Below are 27,858 nucleotides of genomic sequence, written 5' to 3' on the forward strand. Positions count from 1 at the left end.
AAATCCTGCCTGTGACTTTGATGGAAATTACATTTAAGCTATAAATATATAGATGGCTATATCATGTTGTATTTTCCAAATGCATTTGGCCCTGAACCCCCTTTTAAGCAGAATAACTAATATTATACAGAACATAATTTAGGAAATTTTCATTTAAGTAAATTTGCCAATAACAGACCCAAAACTATAAATGGAATTTGAAGATGTCTGTAATCTATATGTAACTTCTGAGGACTGCCACAAATCCAAATTTTATTACAGGCAACAGATGAGATGATTTATTTAAAATTATGATTTTTGGCTAGTTTGAATTTTATATTTTTTTAAATATACTTGACTCTTTAAGAAATTTATCAGTCTGTAATTTTGTGAACGTGCTAGAGGTCACTGATGAATAGAGGACTATGGCAGAAATTATGATTTATATGAGCAAGTCAACATTCCTAAGCTTGATCAGCAGAGTGTGATTAGAGAAATACTCTCTCTAAATTTAATAACTAATGAACAGCAAGTGAGAAAAATAAAAGAAGAAAGCTGACAGAGGAATAATCAAAAGTTTGTTGGACAAGGAGCCAAGAGACATTTATTTATTGGCCTTATTTATTGGTCCTCTTCCTTGTTACTAACTAGATGTGTGAATTTAGGTCAGCTTCTTAATTTCCAAGAGTCACAGCTTCCTCCTACATATGATGAAATAGTCAGCATTTAGTGTCATTATGAGAATGACTTAGGAATTAGAAAGATTTAGGACTGAATCCTGACTCTGCTACTTCCTTACTCTGTGACCCTGGAAAAGTTACATGATCTCCTTAAGCTAGTGTACTCATAGGGTTCTTATGAGGATTAAATAAGATAATGTATATAAAGTACTTAGTGAACTCAAAACACTGGTAGCCATTATCACGTAGAGACTGCATTCTTTAATGATCAAAAGTACTTGTTCTGGACTTAGACTATCTTGAGTTTAATCCCATATGTATCATTTATTACCCACGGAACTTCAGACAAATAAATATTTTGAGCCTCAATTACCTAACCTATAAAATGGAGATAATGAAGCTTCTATCTCTTAAACTTGCTGTGAAGATTAAAATAATGCATTCAGGTAGATGTTTCACCTGGAACCAGACACTTATTAAACAGGAAAGAAATGTTCAAGCTGACTATTATTAAAGATATTCAAGTAAAACTAGTCCCTATAAACTAGTAGTATTAGGCCTACAATCTAGTTACTGAGTAGTCATCTTAGCTGTAAATCTTAATACACCTCAATTACTAAATAACCGAAGAAACAGACATAGACAGAGATGGCCAAATTAAGAGTCACCAATTTTCACCAGACTCCCCTGTGCAAGATGTAGCAACAGACACTACCTGATCGATAAAGGACAAGCACATTTTAGTAATAGAACTTGAACTGTCACCTTTGTTAACCCTTGACCTTCATTTTTCTACCAGACTGCATTTCTCACAGTTTATATCCCAGTTTTCCAATGTCTCACATTCCGACTTTTCCATACTGGTTGAAAAGTCTAGGTTTATGTGGTATCCCCAGAAATCACATGACAGTGTTTGCATTTTTCTGGGAGCAATGGTCTTATGATTAGGTTCAGTAATGATGAACAGGACATGGGATTTTTCTCCTAAAGTTAAAATAATCTTTTTGCATTGTGACATTGAATTATTTATCTCAATATTAACTTGGTGGAAAAGCCCCCTGCAGATGCACTGCATATCTTTTCTCCAGACTGGCTCATTATTATTATTATTCTAATTGGGACTTTAAGATCTAGGGATAATCCTTGTTAGAGAAATAAAAACATACTTCCAAATATAATTCTTTTGTTGAACTGTCCATCTACAGTTGTCAGATAGAATACAGAATGCAGAGAAAAATTTGAATTTCTAATAAATAGCATTTTAAGTATATCACATATATTACAGAGGACATACATATTAATTTTTTTAATCTGCAACTGAAATGTAACTGTGTCCTGAATTTTTATTTTCTAAAAATGGCAATCCTAGGATCCAGCAGACTAAACTCACTTAATATCTTTTTCTTTCACTATCTTTCAACTCTGAAAGTGTAGAGAATGTATCTTCTTTATGCAAAACTTTCCCTAGTGTCCATCATAGAACCTGAAATATCATCGACACTTAATATGTACATATGGATAAAAATGAAATAGATGAAAAATTCTCCTTTAATCAAAGATATTAGGTTTTCAGGAAACGAAATGTTTCTTTAGCTAGAAATTTAGATGCTGTCAGATGATCCCATGGTTTTAGCATGAATCTTACAAAAAGTAAAAGAGAAAGAGCATGCCTGTCTAGTCACTCATATTTGGGAAAATCTCCTCTAGCAACCAGTGGGGTAGCATATGTCAAAGCCACAGAGCCCATAACACTTTTGTTAGTTTATGAAATAACTAATAACCCTATTGTTTTACACACATTTTCACGTTTTATCAACTATTCATGTATCCTTGACTCACTAGAACTTCTTTTTTATTTCTTTTTTTTCATGTTAGCAAAATTCATGGTGGAGACCTAAAAGAATTTCTGACCATGAGTGGCAGTCTCAATTCATGTGAAAATTTTCAAAGTGTTATTTTCTAGAATGCTTTTTATCTTTAAAGGTTCAAGTAAGTCTTTGACTATATTGTTGGCCTTTTAAATTCACAAACAGTAATCAAAAAAAGAAGCAAACTTCTATAGCAAAATATTAGCTCTTGGTAAATGGGATGAAGGCAGAACATAGGGTGGGCAATTAGAAATGATAGGACCTGGGTTGTAGGAGTTCAAAAGGTATGGGTACTGGTGATACATATTGAGCACACCACATCTATTTGAGAGAGTGGACTGGGTCCTAGGCAAAAGGACTTATAAAAGAATATCAGAAGAAGCAATTTACAAGTAGGAGAAGCATACATTTATATTCCTTTGGGTGATGATCATCACAAAGTATATTACAAGAGGTGGTAAGTTATTTTTGTAAGATCAGAATTTATTCCCCTTATATCTCAAAGGAATATTCTGATTTTCCTTAAGTAAACTACCCTTCCTCCATTTCATGTTATCTTAGAATGCTGTCATTCAAAGCGTTCTGTTTTCCATAGCAAAATGTTTGTGTGAACAACCTAAATCAGATTCCCTGCCTCAAACCTGAATCTTATTTGTGTGACACAAAGGCTGAAAAGGATTTTAAATTCACTCGTCCCCACATAGTACACTGAAGAGAATATAAATTCCAACTACCCAGATCCAAGAGATGTTCCAGTTCCTGGGATATCCTTCTAAAACATTCTTCTTTGCCTGAGTTAGCAAGAGTGTCTGTGAATCCATGAGTCCTAATTAATAGAAAAGTTATTAGTGTAGTGGGGATAAACTATGAGTATAGAGGGGACAGGAATTACCTCTAGCACAGCTGAATGGTATTAGCACTGTGTAGTATTAGCTCACTTGAAATTCCATGGGCTCTTTTAGTAAGAAGTAACCCTACTGCCAAGAAGCAGCCCCAGTAGCAGAAGCATTTGGGAAGCCACTATCTCTCATTTTCAAGTTCAAATGTCTGTAAACAGCTAGAACAAGAGAGGAATAAATATGGTGAATGTCACACAGTAGCTCGGATGATGTTACCTATTTATTTACAGAACTGTCTGGGGAGATGCTTTGAGTGGAGATTGAGTTAGATATACCATAATATGGGTTTGATAGTTATTAAGTATATTATCTAAGCTCCAAATCACTCTTATAGGGGGCTCCTGGTGAACCATGTATGTTTTACCAGGTGGTTCTCTGTTAGGTTCTGCCAATAAATGGTACTAAAGGGACATTACAAAGATAAAGTGACTTATTCCTTCTTGTTCCTGAGTACCATAATCAGTTAGCATCCACATTTCTGATGTCTATCTGCAAGATCCACAAAGACTCTCCTGTAAGCTTCAAGGTTCTAAACATCACAGGGTCTTTTGTTTCTCCTTTCCCAGAACGGTGGCTGTTTCTGGAAGTTAGTATCTCTGTGCCACTTCTGAGTTCTCCTTTTGCCTTTCCATACCTTTAATGTCCATTTAACCAGTTCCTTACACTAAACTTTTGCTGCTAAAATAACTGATGTATACCTATTTCTTTGTTTGCACTCTTGCAATACTTGATATATATACAAAGTGGTCCCACCAAATAGACCCTCACAGAAAATTCTGATATTAATGTGGTTGTCTTGATCTTGAATACATACTGACGTTCTTGACAACCAGAAACCAGCTTCCAGTTACTCTTGTTTCTATTGTCATGTAATAAATTACCCCAAGACTTAATTTTATAAAACAACAATTTTATTTTATGATTTTTTGGGGGTCAGAAATTTAGGAAAGGCTCATATGGTTGATTCTTGCATGAAATGTCTCATGCGTTTTCAGTCAGATGTTAACTGAGGCTGCAGTAATCTGAAGGCAAAACTAGGCTTAATCTTAGATCAAGATTGACAAATGTTTTCCCCAAAGGGAAAAGTAGTAAATATTTTAGGTTTTGTGGCCCTGATGGTCTCTATTACAGCTATCCAATTCTTCCATTTTAGTATAAAAGTAGTTATATACAATGTGCAAATGAATGGATGTCTTTATTTATTCTAATAAGATAGTTTGAAAAATAGGCAGAGGGCTGATTTGGCCGATGGACCATGGTTTGTTCATCCCCACTTTATATGGATCTGTCAGATGAATGGCAATGATTACTAGGTATGACCTGGGGGCTAATCTGGAATGCTGACAGGAACACCTGCACATGAATCCACCATCACAGTCAGCTCAGAGTAGTCAAGAATTTTATTTGGGAAATGGCTCCCCTCATTTCAAAAGAACAAGATGAATGATCCTATTTCCATTTGGACCATGGAAAGCTAAAAATAACTTGCTCTCACTCAAACATCATCATCAACAACAACAATAACAACAACAACAAAAGCATAAATTAACAAAATAATGAAAAGAAATATTTGGGGGAAAAATGATGGCTAATAGCATCATTAAAAGTTAAGAACAGGAACAAAATCACAAAGCCAGAAAGCACAGAAAACAGCAAGCAGGGTCAACAACAACAAAAAGACACCTATACATACTGCAATCAACCTGCAGAAAAACAGAGAAAAATATCTTGAAAATAGCCATAAAAAAGAAGACCTCACCTATGAGAGAACAAGGGTAAGAATTAAAGTGAAATTTTTATCAGAAGTCATGGAAACAAGAAGAGAATGAAGGAAAATACTTAGTTTTGAAAGAAAAAAAATCTAGAATTCTGCACCAGCAAAAATTATCCCTTAAAAATGGAAAAAAAATAAATGAACAAAGATTGTCTCAAATGAAAACAGTAGGAATTCATTATAAGCAGGGTTACTCTTCAAGAAATGTTAAAATAAGTTATTTTGGGAGAAGGAAAACAAAAGTTCTTTTGGGAGATCTACATAAAGAAAGGAAGATCAAATTAGAAATAAAATAAGGTAAAATATTTTTTCTTGATCTAAAAATTAATGTGTAAAATAATAATAACATTATGGGGGTTATTATAGCATAAGGATAAGTTAAATTAACAACAGGAATGTTACAAGGAAGGGATTAGAAATACTATAATACAATATCATAAAAGATCTACACTACCTGTGAATATAGTGTAACAACACAGTTACTAAAAGTGCACAGACTAGGAAAAAATGTACATTGAAAATTCTAGAGCAACCATTAAACTTTTTAAAAGAAGTATAACTGATATGGTAAAAGAAAAGATAATATGTAAGAGTAAAATTCTCAGTTATAACTAGAGAAGGCAGAAAAGGAGATAAAAAAAAGCAAAACAATAATACACAAAACAAGCATAACAAATAAACAACAAAAAAAAAACACCACACAAAGAACAAACACTACATATAGAAAGTGGTTAGCTACAACCATAGTTGATAGTAATCCAACTATACTAATATTCACTTTAAATATGAATGGTATAAATACATCTATTAAAAGGCAGAGATTGGCAGATTAGACAAAACAGAAACAAAAAAAAACAAGACCTAACCATATATTGTCTACAAGAAACTCAATTTTAAATTTTTTAAATTAAGTCTTTTTTGTTTTGTTTTATAAACCCCTGTGATGAGGGCTGACTTTCAATAATTTGCAGCAAGGGAGCTGCTCTGATATGTACAAAACCCGAACACAGAAGCAGGTCATCACAAATTGCATTTAAATATAATCAGATAGGTTAAATACAAAGAGACAGAAAAAGATACACCATGTTAATATTAACCAAAAGATCTTAAGAAAGCCAAAGGAACTATATTAATTTTCAACAAAACAGATTTCAGAACAAGAAAAAGTATATGGTTTAAAGAGGGGAATTACATTGTGATAAAAGGGGAAATCTGCCAAGGAAGTAACATAACAATCCTTAACATGTATGTCCCTAACAACCAAGTGTCATAATATGTGAGCCAAAAACTGATAGAACTGAAAGAAGGAAAAAAACAAATCCACTACTACAGTTTGAGTCTTCAGCACTCCTCTTTAAGTAAATGATAGATCAATCTGGAAGAAAATCAGTAAGGACATATTTGACCTGAATAGCATTATCAATCAACTAGACCTAACTGATATTTATAAAATATTCCATTATAGATTATTCCTTTCAACAATAGCAGAATACACATTCTTCCCAAGCTTATATGGAATATGAATGAATATAGAGTAAATATCTCATTCTGGGCTAAAAACATACTTTAACAAATTTAAGATGATAAAGTCATACAAAGCATGGTCTCAGACCATAATACAATTAAACTAGAAATTAGTAACAAAAAGGTAGCTGAAACATACCGAAATATTTAGAGATTAAAGTTCTAAATTACCCTTGGATAAAAGTGAAAGTCACTCTGAAGAAGAAAAATATTTAAATGTTTTAAATGTAAAGAAAAAATAGGGGCGCCTGGGTGGCGCAGTCGGTTGAGCGTCCGACTTCAGCCAGGTCACGATCTCGCGGTCCGTGAGTTCGAGCCCCGCGTCGGGCTCTGGGCTGATGGCTCAGAGCCTGGAGCCTGTTTCTGATTCTGTGTCTCCCTCTCTCTCTGCCCCTCCCCCATTCATGCTCTGTCTCTCTCTGTCCCAAAAAAATAAATAAACGTTAAAAAAAAAAAAAATTTAAAAAAAAAACAAAAAAAAAAAAAAGAAAAAATAAAGATTGAACTTGTCAAAAGCTGCAGGATGTTGTGAATGTAGTACTTAAAGGTAAATTTATGCCACTAAGTGCATATTTTAGAAAAGAAGTGAGATCTAAAATCAATAATATACACTTATATTTTAGGACTAGTGAAGAAACAGCAACTTAAGTCTAAAGCAAGAAAATAACTAATAAAAATTAGAAAATAAATCAATAAAAATAGTGCAGAAATCATAAACAGATTTAAAAATAAAGAAAATCAATGAAACCAAAAATAGGTTCTTTGAAAATGTAAATATAACTGATAATCCTCTATACAGGTTGTCCAGAAAAAAAAAAAAAGGAGAGAAACACAAATCATCAACAACAAAATGAAAGAGGTACAATTACGACTGGCTCCATGGACATCAAAAATTAATAAAGGAATATAACAAACAACTCTATACCCACAAGTTTGATAATGAAATGGACCAATTCTTTAAACCCAAAAGCTACCAAAACTTGCACAAGGAGAAATTGATACGAGTAGGCCTATATCTACTAAAGAAATTGAATAAAAAATGAATACATCTTCAAAGAAGAACACACCTGAAATGTATAGTTTCTCTAGTAAATTCTAACAAATATTTACAAAGAAATATATTTTTCCAGAAAATAAAAGTAGAAGTAACACTTTCCAACTCATATATAAGGCATTACCTGAAACCCAGTCAGATAAAGATATTTACAAAGAAGGAAAAGTACAGATAATATATCATGCCCATAGATGCAAAATTCTCAACAAAAGATCAGCAAATTGAATCCAACTATGTAGAAAAATATTATGCCATGACTAAGTAGAATTTATTCCAGGTATACAAGACTGGTTCAATATTCAAAAACCATCCATTCGATCCAAAAAAGAAAAAGCATATGATTGCATCGATTGATGCTGAAAAGTATATGGCAAACTACAATATTCATTCATGATAAAAACTCTGAGCAAACTAGAAATAGAGGAGAACATTCCAATTTAGGTAAAAAAAAAAAAATCTAACTCCCCGCCCCCCGCAAAAAACCCCTACAGTTAACACCATATTTAATGCTTATTAATTAGTTATTTTAGGGAGAGGAGGAAATTCAAATACATGAAACACTGGGGATTTTTTGACTGTTGGAAATATTTTGTATGATCTATAGTGATGGATGCACAAAAGTATGTATTTATCAAAACTCATACTACTTGACAACACAAAGACTGAATTTTAATGTACACAAAATTTAACACCCATTTTCGAGATTAGAAAATCTCATGCTAGAATGCAGAATGTGACAAAACAATGTAACTATTAAAAATGTATGAGGGACGCCTGGGTGGCTCAGTCAGTTAAGCATCCGACTTCGGCTCAGGTCATGATCTCGCAGTTTGTGAGTTCAAGCCCCGCATCATTGGGCTCTGTGCTGACAACTGAAAGCCTGGAACCTGCTTCGGATTCTGTGTCTCCCTCTCTCTCTGTCCCTTCCCCACTTGTGCTCTGTCTCTCTTTGTCTCTCAAAAGTGAATACATGTAAAAAAAAAGTTTTTTTTTAAATGTGTGAAATCATTTTACTGAAGGAGGTGGAGAAAAAAGATGATGATCTAAGTAATTTTGGAAGTATGCACAGTCTGTAAGACTAAAGGCAAAAGGAACGTACATAAGAACACTTCAGTCAATAAAGTTTTTCCCACAGAGGTATAGGCCAACAATTATAATAATGCTTTAAATGTATATTTACATGTATGTATGGCAGATGGTGGAAGCCAGGTTTACTACTGGATTGGATGGTTAGAGACAAGCAAGAGGAAGAGGGGTCTATGTGAGTCATGTGACAATGAATTAGAATTGGAGACGTGAGGATGAATTTATGTTCAGTTTGATATAGATACCAGTGGTTGCACAAGTAATTAAACATTAATGGACAAGTAAATGTACATTTGTTAGCATAAATATTATATTTCTTTGGTCTGTCAACTGAGAGAGCCTGTAAGCAATAATATCTCAGTAGCAACAAGCACACTTAGCACTCAGACCTTTATTTCTAATAACATGTTCTCATGTAAGAACCAAGAGCTCCTTGGAGAAATGGCAGATCTGAACCTAGGGTAGGATATATACAAGATAAGCCTGCAATTACAGGAAGTTAGAACATACATGCACACACACACACACACACTGATGAGAATATGTTAAAGAAATATAGAAGACAACTGAAAGAATTGCCAATAGCCATAGCTAGAACACTTTGAGCAACAAAATAAATATTAAATAAGTACTCAATTTTTAATCCCAAACTATAAAATAGATACCCATATACTTATAAAAATACCCAATATTGATACCAACATATGATTGAATAAACAAACAGGGAAGAATGAACAAATCTCCCATGCAGAAGAATTTGAAGAATCAAATAATTTATGGAGATATTCTGCCCTCAGAGAGGTAGAACATAACTCTCTGAAACTTAAGTAGGCTGTGCACAGTCACTACATCCTTCCACAAAAGTACAGTAAAAAAGGGCAGAGAGAATCTTAACAGCATATAAATATGGCATACAGTATCTCAGTCATGTGATCAAGTTATTATCAACAATGTTAAGTCATGTTGATAGTAGGTATCCTGTATATGATGTAAAAAAACCAAAATGGCACTTTACCTCTCTATTCTTCTAAAATTGCATAACTCTGGTGAAGTCATGAAAAAAAACATCAGATAAATCCCAATTTGGGTACATTCTAAAAATACATGGTAAATATTCCTCAAGAGTTTCAAAGTCATCAACAACAAAGTAAATGTGAGAAACTGTCACAGCAAAGGGGAGCTGAAAAAGGCATTAAGATTAAATATAACATGGTATCCACAAAGGGATCTTGGAAGTGAAATGGACATTATATAAAAATTAAAGGAATCTCCAAAAAAAAGCATGAACTTTAATTATTAATAATATATGACTATATCAGTATTGTCTCATTACTTGTGACAAATTTATCATAAAATTTAAGATGTTAAAAATAGGGCAAGGCAGTCTGGGTGGCTCAGTTGGTTAAGCATCCAACTCTTGGTTTTGGCTCAGGTTATGAGGTCATGATCTCACATCTTGTGGGTTTAAGCCCCATATCAGGCTCTGTGCATTGAGATTCTCTCTCTCCCTCTCTCACTACCCTTCCCCCACTTATGCTCTCTCTCTCTCTCTCTCAAAAGAAATGAATAAACTTAAAACAAAAATAGGGCAAATTTAGTATGGGGTATAACTCTCTGTACTATCTTTGCAACTTTATTTTAAAAAATAAAGCACTGGGGCGCCTGGGTGGTGCAGTCAGTTAAGCGTCCGACTTCAGCCAGGTCACGATCTCGCGGTCCGTGAGTTCGAGCCCCGCCTCAGGCTCTGGGCTGATGGCTCAGAGCCTGGAGCCTGTTTCCGATTCTGTCTCCCTCTCTCTCTGCCCCTCCCCCGTTCATGTTCTGTCTCTCTCTGTCCCAAAAATAAATAAACGTTGAAAGAAAAATTTTTTTAATAAAAAATAAAAAATAAAGCACAGACCAAATGACCACTTGGTAGAATACTATAATACATCATTATTAATTGCATAGTCCATCAAATTAAATGACCTTCAAGTTTCTTTGCATGATTTTCAGTTAACCCATATTCTCTATAGCTTGTCTTGATATTCAAATGCAGAAAAATATGGGAAATATATGCATATGCTAATCTCAAAATTAAAAAGAGATTAGTTAACAAATAAAAATAGTTAACAAAAATATCTGAATCAAAGAAATGAAGTCTAGAGACAATCCTGTGACCTGAATTCCTAAGGAGAGATGGAATTCATGAAGTGGCTCACTTGTGCCCACCACAAAGTTGCCATCAGGAAAGAAGAAATCAGCTAGAATTTTAATGAATTGTTAAAGGCCAAGTGTAAGCTTGAGTTAGTTTAGAAAAATGAGGGATGGGAACTACAGACACAGAGGAGTTTGTTTACACTCACCAGCTCTTTTCCTTAGGCTTCTACTTGGTCCTCACAACAAAGATTGGATGCAGGTCAAGAGACCTGAAAAAGTCCCCTTTGATGGTGCAAATCTGAAGAAGGTTATCTGACCAGCAACTGCTAAGGGAAAGGTACCTATCACATCTTCTTCCCTGGACCCTACCTTTCTACAAAAAAGAAAAAAATCTTTATGTTCCATTGGGGCAGCAAATGCCCACACAAGACCAAGCACAGATATAAGACAGAGTTGGCTGCCATGCTGAGGAGAGGCAAATATATTAAAATGTTCTACCGCCAGAAGCCTACATATATAGAACTAACCTAAAACTGAAGCTGGGGCCAGGACAACAGAGAAGTCCTGTCTTCCACCTTGAGAATATCCTACAATAGCCTACTGCTGAGGAAGGGACAAGAGCATGGAGAGGGATCTCTTCCAGCCTGAATATGCCAGGATGACTGAAAGCCAAGGATAAAGCACAATCACTGAGCAAATTCCTCTGTTGCTCCTACTCATATCTTAAGCACAGAAAACCAGTACCCACTTCAAGAGAACTTTGAAGCCCACAGTGCATGTGGATTAATAACAACACCACAAAAACCCAAACCCAGCTCAATTCCTCGAGTAGAGTGATTCAACTTCCTTACCCTAACAGCCTGAGCAAAGAAGAAAACATACCCATTTCCAGATGTAAATATTCTTCAGCTCAGTCTCTGCTGAGACACATTTTAAAAATAATAAAATCAACTAATTAATGAGACAAGCCAAGAATAAGATGTGTGTTTTTTTCCTGCCTAATTCTGAAGTCATGCAAGGACCACTTATGCAGCATTCTATTTGTTAAAAATAAGTCATTTAGCCTAGCCAAGATTAAAAAAAAAAATATATTGAGACCTGGAACCAATTGGTCTTTAGCAAGAATGGCAAAGAATTGGTGAACATGTTTTCAAGCTACCATACTTGCAAGCATCTTATAGAATCATAGTAAGAATTCCATTAGATGATATATCTAAATCTTAAGATATACATTAGATTATTAATAATGGGCTGGTATTGTCACCATCACCACCACCATCATAATCATGCCAAGTTGATACCCACCAGCTATGAAATATACTTCTTATAGATATAGCACAATTGAGTTATTTTTCTCTAGTGCTTTACAATAATAAATTAATGGCAGCAATAGAAATAACAACTATTACTACTATAACAACAGCACTAAAATTATTGATTGAGGATTAAGCAATCACCAGATAGTAACCCAAGTGGCATGTGTGTTTCATGTATATTTCCCCCTGTTCTTACTCACACAATTTTGACTAGGATCTGGCTTTCATAGATGGTGAAATATGATCATTTAATAGGTACATCTGTTGAAATATAAATAATCCAAGATTAGATAGGCCACCCATAAATTTATATTCATTATATCATTAAATATAAATCAAAAAGGAGAAATAACTTTTGCAATGCAATATGGTATCCACAAAAGGCTACTCAGTTTCCTAAAGAGATTGATTTACTTCCATTTCTGAGTAACAATATAGCAATTGGTAAAAAAAAAAAAAACAAAAACAAAAAAAACAAAAAAAAAACCCAAACAAAAAAAACAAAACAGGTTTTGTATTTCTAATTTATTTAATATTCTGTAATATTTATTAAACACAAGCAGAATGATTTCTATTGGTTGAACATCAGTTGAAAGAAATAATCTTGGTGTTCTATAATGCTGGTAGGCTATTTAAAAAAAACTGATTATCCTATAATTATCCTAAAATTATTATCCTGTTGATTACCCGCCAATAAAAAACATATAATCTAGTAATGCCACTATTAGCTATTTATCCAAAGGTAAAAAATGCAATATATATATATATATATATATATATATATATATATATATGTGCACCCCTAGGTTTATTGCAGCACTATTTACAATAGTGAAGATATGGAAATAACCCAAGAGTCCATTGATAGATGAATGGATGAAAAAGATATGATATATATGATACATATAGTTATGATATGATATATGTAGTTCATACATATAATGGAATATTACTCAGTCATAAAAATGAATGAAATTTTGCCATTTGTGACATGCATGAACCTAGAGGGTATTTTGCTAAGTGAAGCAAGTCAGAGAAAGAAATATACCATATGATTTCACATATATTTAGAATCTAAAAAAGTCTAAATGAATAAACAAACAAGAAGCAGCATCAGACACATAAATATAGAAAACAGATTGATGGCTACTTTGGGAAGGTGAGTAGAGGCATAGCCCAAATGAGTGGAGCTTAGTGGGAGATATAGACTTCCATATATGGAATATATAGTTGTCACTTTCACCATAGCATGTAACATATACACTATCATTGTGTTGTATATCTGAAACTAACGCAACACCATGTGTCGGCTATACTTTCAAAAAAAGGGAAATAATTGACAAGATACTTCTTTATACTGCAAGTATATTTACATAGTTTTACTTAAAGTAATTTTTTTTCCCTTTACCTAAAAATATCTCTGAAGTCTTTGTTAAACTTCACTTGCAGAAATGGTATTATTTCTTTTGTACCCTTCTAGTTGTGACTGAAAATAGTGTGGATGACTATCTTCCTTCTTCAGTTCATCACTTAGTGACACAGCATCCAGCTTTGTTGTCTAAAGTGGCACCATCAAGAGGAGCATGGAGGGTGGCTTTTAAATCATATTTTTCCGGTTTTATTTTTATTTTTATACACTTTTTCAGTTTTATTGAGATATAATTGACATGCAATATTGTATAAGTTTAAGGAGTACAACATAATGAATTGATATATGTATATATTGTAAAAAGATTATCACAATAAATATAGTCAATAGCCATCACCTCATATGGTTACACTTTTTTTCCTTGTGATGAGAATGTTCAAGATCTACTCTCTTAGCAACTTTTAAATATTCAATGGAGTATTGTTAAGAACTTATTTATCTTAACACTGAAAATTTACACCTCTGGACACCTTCACTCACATCCACCTCTGGATATCACCATTCTGTGAGCTTTTTCTTTTTCTTTTCTTTTTTCTTTTTCCTTCAGATTCTGCATATGGCAAGATCACATAATATTTGTCTTTGTCTGAAAAATCAGATTTGTTTCAATCTAGACCTAACCACTTCTGCGCTCTATGACTTGGGGTAAATAGCTTAGTGTCTTTTTTCCTCAGCTATAAAATGGGTGTAAGAATTCTACTTACTGATCAGGAATGTTGAGCTGATTAAAGATATATATTTGCAAAGTTCCTACTTTCTATGTAGTATAAAGGCATTCAATAGGGATTAATTCTATTTTCTTTTTAATTTGTAACTGAATCTTCAGTGTATCTGTTACCAGAGAAGAAAGTTATATCTCTCTGACATCAATGTAGACTTCATACATGCATAGGTATAAACTATTTGCAAATATTCTCTATATAATTTTGCCAAATGAATATTCATGGCAATGCTGAATGGTATGTATCCTTTTCCTCATTTTATAGGTCAGTAAACTATGCTTCAGAGAGCATTAAATAACTTGTTTATGCACACCTAAGAAGTGCTAAAGATTTGAAGTCATGCTCCAGAATTTATGATGTGGAGTCCCCTAACCTGACCTTAAAATGCATTTAGCTAACCACTTTAACCTTTGCAGGTTGACTGGAAATTTAATTGCTCTTCCATTGAGGCTGGAATCCAGAAAGCTTGTGGCTCTTTAGGTCTTCTCTACCTCACCACCCAGATTTCCTGCCATATTATGTGATGATGATCCTGCAAATTCTGTGAAGGTATCACCTTTCAGGGGCCCAGAAAAGAAGTAGAGAACATGTATCTTTTACTTTCCATCTCCATTCATTTGGAATATTTATTGACCCCATTACCTGGGAAACCCTCGGGTTACAGAAATTGGCAAGTTAGCACTTCTCAAGCACCCACTAACATCTGTATTGCAAACTGTCATTAGCTAATTTGACTATTCACAATTTTAAGGTTGTTTTTTCTTTTGTAATATAGAATTACCCTGATGATTAGAGATGGAGAAGTTCCCTATTTCCTACCTGTACCCTTTACCATATTTTGTGACAATGTGAGCAAGTCTAGAATGAAATCTGCAACAGCTATGAACATTTCTTAGCAAACAGGTCTAAAGACAGTTAGCCAGTCTATTCTGCATGCTTGATACTTTCTGATTTTTGACCTGTTAATTCCCTAACAATCACCTTGACCAAAAGGCTTATTATAAGGTAGAAACAGAAATTATTCCCAGGCAGAATCAGATATGCCTCTAGTTATATCACACAGGATAGATTTGTACTAGTGAGGAAAAGGGGTAGAAACCTGGACAGTGTGGACTTTTATACCAAGGATACAGTTCTAAATTTTGGCTAGTAGGTTCACCAGTTTTTCATAATTTTTAAAAATTCCATTCATGTAAGAAGAGACATACCTATATAGTATTTGTAGCCATTTATATTGTGAATACTGTTTACTTCAACACAAAACTCACTGCTAATATCACTTAGTCTAAGTCAAATTGCTAGTGCATTTTTAGAAGTTTTTGAAGTACTTGTTATGAAGTTTGGGAAACGTGGGCCCTTGATTCAGTTTTTTTGTTTTATGTTTTTTGTATTTTTAATTAACTGCCATTGATTGTAGACTACAAGTAATTTACAAACACATCTATCTAGATCACTCTTATGGTTTTCCAAATTGCTGGGCTCATTGATCCATTAATTAGTAATGAAAACAACTTCATGTATCAAGAGCAACATTTAAATATATATTTCTAGGGGCGCCTGGGTGGCGCAGTCGGTTAAGCGTCCGACTTCAGCCAGGTCACGATCTCGTGGTCCGTGAGTTCGAGCCCCGCGTCAGGCTCTGGGCTGATGGCTCGGAGCCTGGAGCCTGTTTCCGATTCTGTGTCTCCCTCTCTCTCTGCCCCTCCCCCGTTCATGCTCTGTCTCTCTCTGTCCCAAAAATAAATAAACGTTGAAAAAAAAAATAAATAAAAATAAATATATATTTCTATATTATAAGAAATGTGTGTATATATAATATATAATATGATATAATATAATATGTATACTATATATGTAAGAATTCTTACATATATGTGTAAGAAAATGTAATTAAATGTAAATTATATGTGTATCTGTGTGTCACATATGCATAGGTGTGTTTTGTGTATGTGGATATATATACTAAATTTCAATGTATAATGTACTTCCAATATGCATTAGGTTAAAAAGTTTAAAAACTATTTATTTTTCCAATAATACTTTAAAATAAAGAACATACAATACAACCATACTCTATTGCTCTCTTACATAATACTTTCTTCTTTCTCTCTCTTCTAGTTCAGAAAGGATTTATCACTTTTAAAAGCACAACAAAAAAAGACTTGTGAAGTATTCTCACAAAAATCTCCCCTCTTTATTAACAAAAGTCTCTGCTTTTGAACATTTAAAATGAAGGGTTTTTATCTTTTGTTCCACTCTGATCAAATTCTCTTAGACAATGGAGGTCTCATGTCTACTGATAAAAATAGGTAAAGTTATAGATTTTAAAAAGTTCATAGATAAAGGACTTACCAAAATCGCTCTGTGCAGAGCACCCCAGAACCCTCTGGCCTATGCTCACCTTGGCTTGAGCTGCTCTACCAAGGTACCCCTGTGCAGAGTACCACAGGATCCCTAAAGCATGCTACCTCAGTTTCAGGCATTCCACCAGGGCACTCTCTATGTGGAACAACCCAGCACGCCCCATGTTGCACCCAGTTCAGCTTCAGTTGTTCTCCCAGAGTTTCTTGAGTATGGAGAAACCAGGACCACCCCAACACATGTCCATTTCATCTTTAGCTGTCCTGTTAGGGTACTACCAGAGCAGACAGCACCAGATCCTCTGACTTGCACCCACTTCATCTTCAGCTCTCCTGACAGAGTGTCCCCAGCATGAAGCACCCTAGGACCCAGAGCCAGTGAAGCCACAGGTGCAGTCACACAACCAAAGTCACCAGGCACATACACCTACACAGGGGAAGACCATACACACAAGTATTCCTTCTAATTTAAGAGAAGTAGCTGCTCTAATGCATAGAAGCAAACACAGAAAGTCAGGCAAAATGATGAGATAGAGGAATATGCTCCAAATCACAGAACAAGACAAAACCTCAGAAAAAGAACTAAATGGAACAGAGATAAGCAATATGCTTGAGAAAGAGTTTAAAGTGATGATCATGAAGATGCTCACCAGACTGGAGAGAAGAGTGGATAAACTCAGTGAGAACTTCAACAAAGAGATAGAAAATATTAAAAAAAAAAAAAAAGAGCCATTCAGAGTTGAAGATTGTAATAGTTGAAATGAAAAATACACTAGAGGGAATTGACAGTAGATTAAAGGATGTAGAAAAATGGATCAGTGATCTGGAAGACAGGATAAGCACCCCCGCTGAACAGCAAAAAGAAAAAAGAATTTAAAAGAATAAGGATAGGTTAAGGAATCTCTTGGACAACATTAAGCAAAGAATCATTCACATTATAGTCATCCCAAAAAGAGAAAGGAGAAAGGGGCAGAAACTTACGTGAAAAAATAATAATTGAAAAGTTACCTAACCTGGGCAAGGAAACACACATCTAGTTTCAGGAAGTGCAGAGAATCCCAAACAAGATGAACCTGAAGAGGCCCACACCAACACAGAGAATAATTAAAATTTCAAAGGCTAAAGAGAAAGAAAACTTTTAAAGTAGCAAGAGATAAGCAAAAAGTTATCTACAAAGAAAACCTCATAAGGCAATCTGCTGTTTTTCAGCAGAAAATTTGCAAGCCACAAGGGAGTGGCATGATATAGTTAAAGTGATTAATGAAATAAAACAAAACAAAATAAAAATTACAACAAAGAATATCCTGCAAGACTGTCATTCAGAATTGAAGAGATAAAAATTTTCCCCCAAAAAAGTTAAAGGAATTTATGAGCAATAAATTGGTCTTACAAAAAATTTTGAAGGGGCTTGTTTATGTGGAAAAGAAGTGATGCTAAGTAAAATAAGTCAATCAGAGAAAGACAGATATCATGTGTTTTCACTCATATGTGGAACCTGAGAAACTTAATGGAAGATCATGGGGGAAGGGAAGGGGAAAAATAGTTACAAACAAAGAGGGAGAGAGGCAAATCATAAGAGACTCTTAAAGACAGAGAACACTCTGAGGGTTGATGGGAGGGGGGGTAGGGGAGGGGGAAAATGGGTGATGGACATTGAGGAGGGCACTTGTTGAGATGAGCACTGTGTGTTGTATGTAAGCAATGAATCACTACCCCCAAAAGCAAGAGGACACTGTATACACTGTATGGTAGTCAACATGACAATAAATTATATTACAGAAAGAAAGAAAGAAAGAAAGAAAGAAAGAAAGAAAGAAAGAGAGAGAGAGAGAGAGAGAAAGAAAGAAAGAAAGAAAGAAGAAAGAAAGAAAAAAGAAAAAGAAAGGAAGAAAGAAAAAAGAAAGAAAATTATGAAAGAAAATAAAATTTATGAGTAAAAGCATACATACAGCAAAGCTAATACAGCAATCAGTTGCAAAGTTAATACAGCAATCAGTTATAAAGCTAGTAGGAAGGTTAAAAGACAAAAGTAGTCAAATCAGTTATATTTTAAAAGTTAGGAAAGGGAACTAACAAAATAAAAAGATATAAAATATACCAACATATACATAAAATGTGGAGGGAGGTAAAAATGAAGTTCTTTTACAGTGTGTTTGAACCATCAACTTAATATAGACTGCTGTACACGTAGAATGTTACATATGAACCACATAACGAAAAAGTGAAAACTATAATTGATATACAAAAAAATATACAGTTAAAGTCAATCATAACACTAAAGAGAATTAAAGAGAGAGAGAGCAAGATAAGGAACAGAAAAAACCTGCAAAAACAACCGCAAAGCAAGTAAAATGGCAGTAACTATATACCTATAAATAATTACTTTAAATGCAAATGGTTTAAATGCTCTAATTAAAAAACATAGGGCAACATAATGGATAAAAAGCAAGAACCATCTATATGCTGCCCACAAGAGATACACTTCAGACTTAAAGACATATATAGACTGAAAGTGAAGGATGGAAAGAGATATTCCATTCAAATGAAAAAAAAAAAAAAGCTGGGGAGCAATACTTAAACTAAATAACACTAAAACAAAGACTGTAACAAGAAACAAAGATGAGCATTACATAATGATAAAGAATCAATCTAAAAAGAAGATATAACAATTGTAAATACCAATACAACCAATATCAGAGCACCTAAATACATAAAGTAAAAATTAACAGAAATCAAAGGAGAAATTTGACAGTAATACAATAATAGTAGAGGATTTTAATACCCCACTTACATCAATGGATAGATCATCCAGGCAGAAAATCAATAAGGAAACGTTGTCTTTAAATGACACATTAGAACAGATGGACATAACAGATATATACATCCATCCCCAAACAACAGAAAACACATTCTTTTCAGTGTATATGAAACATTCTTCAGTATCAATCACATGTTAGGACACAAAACGTCTCTCAATAAATTTAAGAAAACAAATTATATCAAGTTTCTTTCCAACCACAACAGTATGAAACTAGAAACCACTCAAAAAAATAAAAAAGCCTTTGAAAAAAACACAAACACATGGAGGCTAAACAACATACTACTTAAACAACCAAATAGGTCACTGAAGAAATCAAAGAAGATATAAAAAATACATTTTGGAGACAAATGGCAATGAAAACACAATGGGAAAAATCTTTTGGACACAGAAAGGGCAGTTCTAGGAAAAAAAATTTATAGCAATACAGGCCTACAAAAATAAACTAAAAAAACTCAAACAATCTAAACTTACACCAAAAACAAACAAACAAAAACAGAAGAAAGGAGAAAACAAAACACAAAGTTACAGAAGGATGAAAACAAAGATTAGAGTAGAAATAAATGAAGTAGAGACTAAAAAATGAAATAATAGAAAAGACCAATTAAACCAAAAGCTGTTTCCTTGAACAGATAGTCAAAACTGATAAGCCTTTATCCACACTCATTAAGGAATAAAGAGAACCCACATAAATAAAATCAGAAACGAAAGAGGAGAAGTAACAACCGACACCATAGAAATACAAAGGATTATAAGAGGCTACTGTGAAAAATTATATTCCAATGAATTGGATAACCTAAAAGAAATAGATAAATTCCTAAGAACATACAATCTTTCAAAACTTAATCAGGAAGAAATAGAAAATCAGAACAGACCAATTACTAGTGACAAAATTGAGTAGGTATTCAAGGAACAGTCAACAAATAAGTCCAGAACCAGATGGATGCACAGGTGAATTCTATTAATCAGCTAATAAAGAGTTAATACCTATTTACTTCAAACTACTCTAAAAAAATAGAAGAAGAAAAGCTTCCAAATACATTCTATGAATTGCCTTTATACTAAAACCAGAGACAAACACCACAAAAACAAACAAAACAAAACAAACAAAACAAAACAAAACAAACAAAACAAAAAAAACCACTATAGGCCAAGGCCAAATCCCTAATGAATGTAGATGAAAAACCCTCAACAAAATATTAGCAAACTGAATTCAACAATACATTAAAAGAGTCATTTGCCACAACCAAGTGGGATTTATCTTGGGATGCAAGGATGGTTCAGTATCAGCAATTCAATCAATGTGATAACCACATTAACATAATGAAGGATAAAAATTATATGATAATCTCAATAGATGCAGAAGAAGCATATGACAATATTGAATATCCATTTATGATAAAAACTCTCAACAAAGAGGGACTAAAAGGAACATACTTCAACATAATAAACTCCACATAAGACAAACCCTCAGCTAACATCATACTAAATGGTGAAAAACTAAGAGCTTTCCTTCTAAGATGAGGAACAAGACAAGAATGTCCACTCTCCCACTTCTATTCTACCTAGTACTGGAAGTCCTAACCACAGCAATTAGACAAGAAAAAGAAATGAAAAGGCATTCAAATTGGTAAGAAAGAAGTTAAACTGATACTATTTACAAAAGACATAAAACTGCATTAAAAATTTCCAAAAGGTGCCACAAAAAACTATTAGAATAAATGAATGCAGTATAGCTTCTGGATACAAAATTAATATACAGAAATATGTTGCTTTCTACACACTAATAACAAGGTAGGAGGAAAAGAATTTAAGAGAACAATTCCATTTATAATTGCACCAAAAAGAATACTTAGGAGTAAACTTAATTAAGGCGGCCAAAAGACCTATACTCTGAAAACTATAAAACACTGATAAAACAAATTGAAGACACACACAAATGGAAAGATATTCAGTGTTCATGGATTGGAAGAATTAATATTGCTAGTGTCCACAACTACCCAAAGCAATATACACATACAGGGTAATCTCTATCAAAATACCAACAATATTTTTCTCAGAACTAGAACAAATAATACTAAAATTTGTATGGAACCACAAAAGATTCCAATTTTGAGAAAGAAAAACAAAGCTTGAGGTATCACAATCCCAGATTTCAAGTTACACTAAAAAGCTATAATCAAAATAATATGGTAGTGGCACAAAAATAGATGCACAGATCAATGAAAGAGAATAGAGAGCCCAGAAATAAACCCACTTGTATGGCACAAAAGAGGCACAAATATACAATGGGGGAAAATATAGTGTCTTCAGTAAAAGGTGCCAGAAAAAGTGGACTGCTATGTGTAAAAGAATGAAACCAGATTATTTTCTTACACCATACCTAAAAATAAACTCAGAGTAGATTAAGACCTAAATGTGAGACCTGAAACCACAAAACTCCTAGAGAAAACATAAGCAGTTATCTCTCAGACATCAGCCTTAGCAACATTTTTCTAGCTGTATCTCCTCAGGCAAGGAAAACAAAAGCAAAAATGTTGAGAGTACACCAAAAGAAAAAAGCTTTGAATGGTGAAAGAATCCATCAACAAATCAAAAAGGTCACCTATGAAATGGGAGAAGATAGTTGCAAATGATATATCCAAGAAGGGATTAATATTGAAAATATATAAAGACCTTACACAACTTAACACCAAAAAATATCCAATTAAAAATGGGTAGAGGGCCTGAATAGACATTTTCCAAAGAAGAAATAGAGATGGCCAACAGACACTTGAAAAGATGTTCGACGTTACTATCAGGGAAGTGAAAATCAAAACCACAAGAATATCATCTTACATCTGTCCGAATGGCTAGTATTAAAAATACAAGATATAATAAGTGTTGGTGAGGGCATGGGGAAAAGGAAACCCTCATGCACTGTAGATAAGAATGTAAATTGGTGCAACTACTATGGAGAGCAGCATGGAGGCTTCTCAAAAAATTAAACCTAGAATTACCATATCATCCAGTAATTTCACTACTAAGTGTTTACCCAAAGGAAAAAAGTGTTAATTCAAAAAGATATACAATTATATATTTATTGCAGCATTGTTTACAATATGGAGATATGGATATAAGCTATGGAAACAACATAACCGTCTACCAATAGATGAACGGATAAGAAGTGTGTACACACACACACACACACACACACACACACACACACACACTGGAATATTATTCGGCCATAAAAAAATAATTAGATTTTGCCATTCACAACATGTGTAAACCTAAAGTATATGATTTTAAGTGAAATAAATCAGTCAAGAAAGATAAATACCATACAATTTCACTTATATGTAAAAACATAAAACATTTCACTTCTATATGAAAAAATAAATGATCAAATAAACATAAAGCAGAAATAGACTCATAAATACAGACAATAAACTGACGGTTGCCAGAGGGGGTGGGGTTGGGCAAAATGAGTGAAGGGGAGTGGGAAATACAGGCTTCCAGATATGGGATGAATAAATCACAGGGATTAACGGTACCCCAGAGGGAATATAGTCAATGGTATTATAATAGTGCTGTATGGTGACAGATGGTAGTGATACTTGTGGTAAGCACAGCATCATATATACAGTTGTCACTATGACCATAACACATAACATATATGCTATCACTATGCTGTATATTTGAAATTAATGTGACATTGTGTGTCAGCTATACCTCAATAAAAATAAATAATAAAGGAAGTTCATGGACAAAACAAGTAAGCACAGTTTAATATTCACATTATCATCTAAGTAAGCTAGAATAATACCATCCCTGTAGGTAACAATTCCAGAAATATATGGTAGGTATGCATGTGAGGCTAGATTAAGAGAACATTCAGGAGTGGAGAAAAGGGAAAGATTTGGGTTGTATTAAAAACTGAAAATTGGTAGAATTAATCAGTTGGAGTAGGACAAATTATGATAACTTTAAGATTTCTGACTTGAGGGACTACTTAGGAAGGAAATGTCATGAATGAGAAGAGAAACTGTATGTGTACTTGCATGTGTATGTTTGTTACAGAGGAATGAAAATTGAGATTATGTTCACTTTGAGGTATCAATGGAAAACACCACTGAAGATACCCAGCAAATAGTGGTCTCAATGAGTCTATAGACAGAGAAAAGTCTCAACTACAGATACATAGTTCAGTGTCATCAGCATATTGTTGAAGCTCTAGAAGCTAAGCAGATTTCTTAGAGCATGTTGATTTAGACGATCTGAAGGGTAGTGGTGCAACTTGAGACAACATAACATTTCAAGTATGAACAGAAGACCACTACCCTTTAAGAGAAAATGAAAAGGAATCATGAGATGACAGAGAAACAGAAAGAGAGAGAGAGCTTCCTTATGAATCAAAGGAAGCCCATTTAAAGGAGAATGTATTCGACACTGCCACATATCACAGGGGGTCAAGTAATATAAAAAGTGAAAACTTTTAGAATGGCAACAAGTATATTACGTGTTCATTTAGGAGGATTAGTTTTAGAGAACTGGTAAAGGAAGAAGTCTGATGGTCATGGAGTAAGGAGTGGGATCTTTGGTGAGATGGAAATAAGGCACTTTCGAAAAATGTGCCTGTGGAAGGGAGAGATAAATCAATAGGTGAAGAGGCCATAGGATCAAAAAAAAAAAAAAAAAAAAAAAAAAAAAGGCTGTGATGGCACCCTCTTTAATTTTATAGTTCCTGGTATATAATGCAGTGTTGTACACATTAAAAACTAAATAAAGTTTGGATTTCTGACTTACATATGTGTCAAATTTAATACCCAAAAGATAACTTAAATTTAACAAGCTGATATTCCACTTTTAATCCTCTAATCCTTATTTACCACACCATCACTATATCAAATTATAGCAACAGCTTCCTTCCAGCTGATCAGTAAATCAAACACATGCATTGGAATCATCACTGACTTCTCCCTTTTTAATTTCTACCATACTTCACATCTCTAAAGAGATATTTTTTTCTGTACTTGCAAAATATAGGGAGAATCTTACCACCTCCACTTTGACTACCCTGTTCTGACTCACCACCATCTCTCTCTCTCTCTCTCTCTCTCTCTCTCTCTCTCTCTCTCTCTCTCTCTCGTCTGCTGCAAATAGGTTCCAAACCTGCATTATTACAGTGTATTTTCAATCCACAACAGCCGAAGTATGCCTTATAAATTGTAAGTCATGCAATATCACAGATATGCACAAAGTTATCTAAGAGTCTCCCTTTTCTTGATTTGAAATAAAAAATAGCTACGATGGACTACACAACTCTGCATTATGTGGGGCTTGCTTCTGTGTTGTCTGGCCTCACCTCCTGCTCATGCTGCCTCAGCCATGCCCACCCCCACATTGTTTTTTGAATGGCTAAGCAAAAAATCCCCTCAGAACCTTTGAACTGCTTACTGTCACTTCAGAGAATTTTCTTCTCCAAAGTATTTATAAAGCTCTCACTTCCTTCAAATCTTTGCTCAAATCTCACTTTAGCAAGGACTACCTTGACCACCTTATTTAAAAGTGCCAGATCTACCCAGTAATTTTGTTTTGTTCTCTGATGTGTTCTAAGTACTTAGGACAGTGCCAGGCACACAAAAGGTACTCATAAATATTTAATTATGGAATGAATATATGAATGTGCAAATTTAGTCTTTTCTGATCACTTCCAGCTTCCAGAAGAATACCAGTCAGTGTGGTACTGATACGATATGTATATATAGGTAGTTTGGAATATATTTATTTTGTAAAATAAACATAACTTTAAGTGCCAAGATGCCAAAACAGTGTCAACTTAGAAAATATCTTAAAATAATTACTGGGAACCAAAGGCTATTTCTGGAGAAAAGAATATTCACAGGAAGTCGAATCAATTCCAGTGCAGTAATGTACATCCCTTTCTCCTGCCCCAAAGGACTGTCTGACTCATCTTCATTCAAAGGAGTCCACAGCTTCAAGGAAAATCACTTTGTGTACTAGAGTAAAGCTGTAAGACCTACTCCATAGGACACCAGTCATACCGAGAGCCTATTATTATGTGCCATATTTCAGAACTTGAGTAGTTAATACTTTATTCAGCTAGGTGGATTTGGGAACTGAGAAAAAGTTTATATTCTGTTTTCCTTTTCCAATCCGGAACACTGCATTCATTCAGCATGGATAGGGTAGTCATAACATTTATCATTCAACTTTGGACATTTTTGTGATTGAAAAGGAGCACTATTAATAATGATGTTGGTACAAACCAGGAAATGATCACCCTACTATGGGTATGAGGACTCCAGTGAAGTCATGGTATACAGGGTCCTAGTCACTGTCCTTTCATTTGCTCAATCATCAATTGATCTTATAGGACTTAGGGTATGAGCTGAAGTGGTTCAGAAGCATTAAAAAGCACTTAGAGAAACTGGAGCATTGGGCATTTTCTAACAGTTGTAGAAAAAGAGCTTATACATTCTAGCAACTATACTGACTAAATGTTCTCCACGTGAATTTACTTTTCAGTTTGCCTGGAACTGTCCCATTTTTTGCCTATTTTCACAGTGCAATTATTAACCACTCCCCTTTTATTTTCAATTTTTCACAGTTTGGAATATAAATTATTGCTATAATTTACCTATTTGAAAGACTGATAATTTATCAAAATCTGCAAATACTGGATCAATGGCAAATGTAACTTGGTGATCAAAAAAGAAACAATGCAGAGGCGGGGCTTCAAGATGCTGTACTAGATTGTACCCATGCGCTAGAGATTTAACTCTCTGCCCAAAGTTACGTAAATAATATGGTCCATTTCTCACCTCATTTCTGCTAAACTAACGTGGTCTTTGCTAACAGATGCATGCCACTTTCACTTCTATCTATTTTCTAATGTATATTACTAATTATTTATTGGTTTTTAAGCTTTAAATCTTTTTTCTTTAAAGCCTAACTTCTAAATCCTAACATTGTCATAGAACTATAAAATCTCTGGGCCAGTTTTATAAATCCTTTTTGGCATTACTCAAACATTATTATGAACTGGAATACTTTTCCATGTTAAATTATAATCAAAATATATATTTACTTAAGAAGTTCTATAAATAATAAAAATGGTTTGTACCCCTTTGCATAGCCTTCTAGGAACACCAGCACTAAATCATTTCTCTGTGTCTCAAGTGGACAACACCAAAGCCTTTCATCATGACTGTTATGTAATAACTACACAGTGTTGTCCCACCATTATTTCCCTCTTTTTTGATTTAAAAATTTCAAGTTTTTATTTACCTCACTTAAAATTCACTCCTTTAATCATATAGATTTTATTAAACTTTGTAGCCACATTACCTTAAAATTATATTATTGTTATTAATATTCTATATTTATAGAAATAATATCATTTATATGCATATAGTTATTCTTATACATATTTTAATGAGGCTTGACATATGTACTTAAGTAAAAACATAAGAAAATTTATATTCATAGCCACAAGTTGTCACTAAATATTTTTATTATTTTGGACCAGCGAGCAAACATGTCTTTCCTACAAACCTCTGTGCTAAAGAGTCTTTTGAGTCAGACATTACAGTTGAATCCTGTCTCCATGTTTTACAAGTTATATAATATTGACCAAATTACTTAACCTATTTTGCTTTAGTTTCCTCTTTCTTAAAATGGCAGAAATAATACTTACGGGGTTACAGTGAAGATTGAATTAGTCACTACATACAGTGGTCTGAGAAAGGTACCTGGCTCATAATAAGTACTTTATAAGTTTGACCTTAAAATACTTAAAGATGCAAAGTGGTATAGTATAATGTGAATGAAGTTAGTTAGCAATTTGAGGATAAGAATTTGGATTCACATCTGCACTTACTGGCTTTGTAGCACTGAGGATGTTAAATCTCTCAGAATTTCCTTCTTTCCCTTCCCTTCCTTCCCTTTCTTTCTTTTTCTTTTTGTCAATTAAATCACCAGAGTGATGATAGGAGATTTAGTATCATTTAAAAAAAAATATTAAGATCTTAATTTTCCAAACTGTGCTCTTAGAATCATAGGACTTAAAAGGTATTGGAATTTCTTTAATATAATCCTCTGCAACAAAATCCTTCCAATTGCATGGCTTAATGGATCACTGACTCTCTGACCTGAAGGTTGAAAAGAATTCAGCCACTTCCCTCAAAAGTCAATTTCAACAATGA

Source organism: Puma concolor, chromosome D1, assembly GCF_028749965.1.
Source record: "Puma concolor isolate L17-30 chromosome D1, mPumCon1.1.hap2, whole genome shotgun sequence".
NCBI lineage: Eukaryota > Metazoa > Chordata > Mammalia > Carnivora > Felidae > Puma > Puma concolor.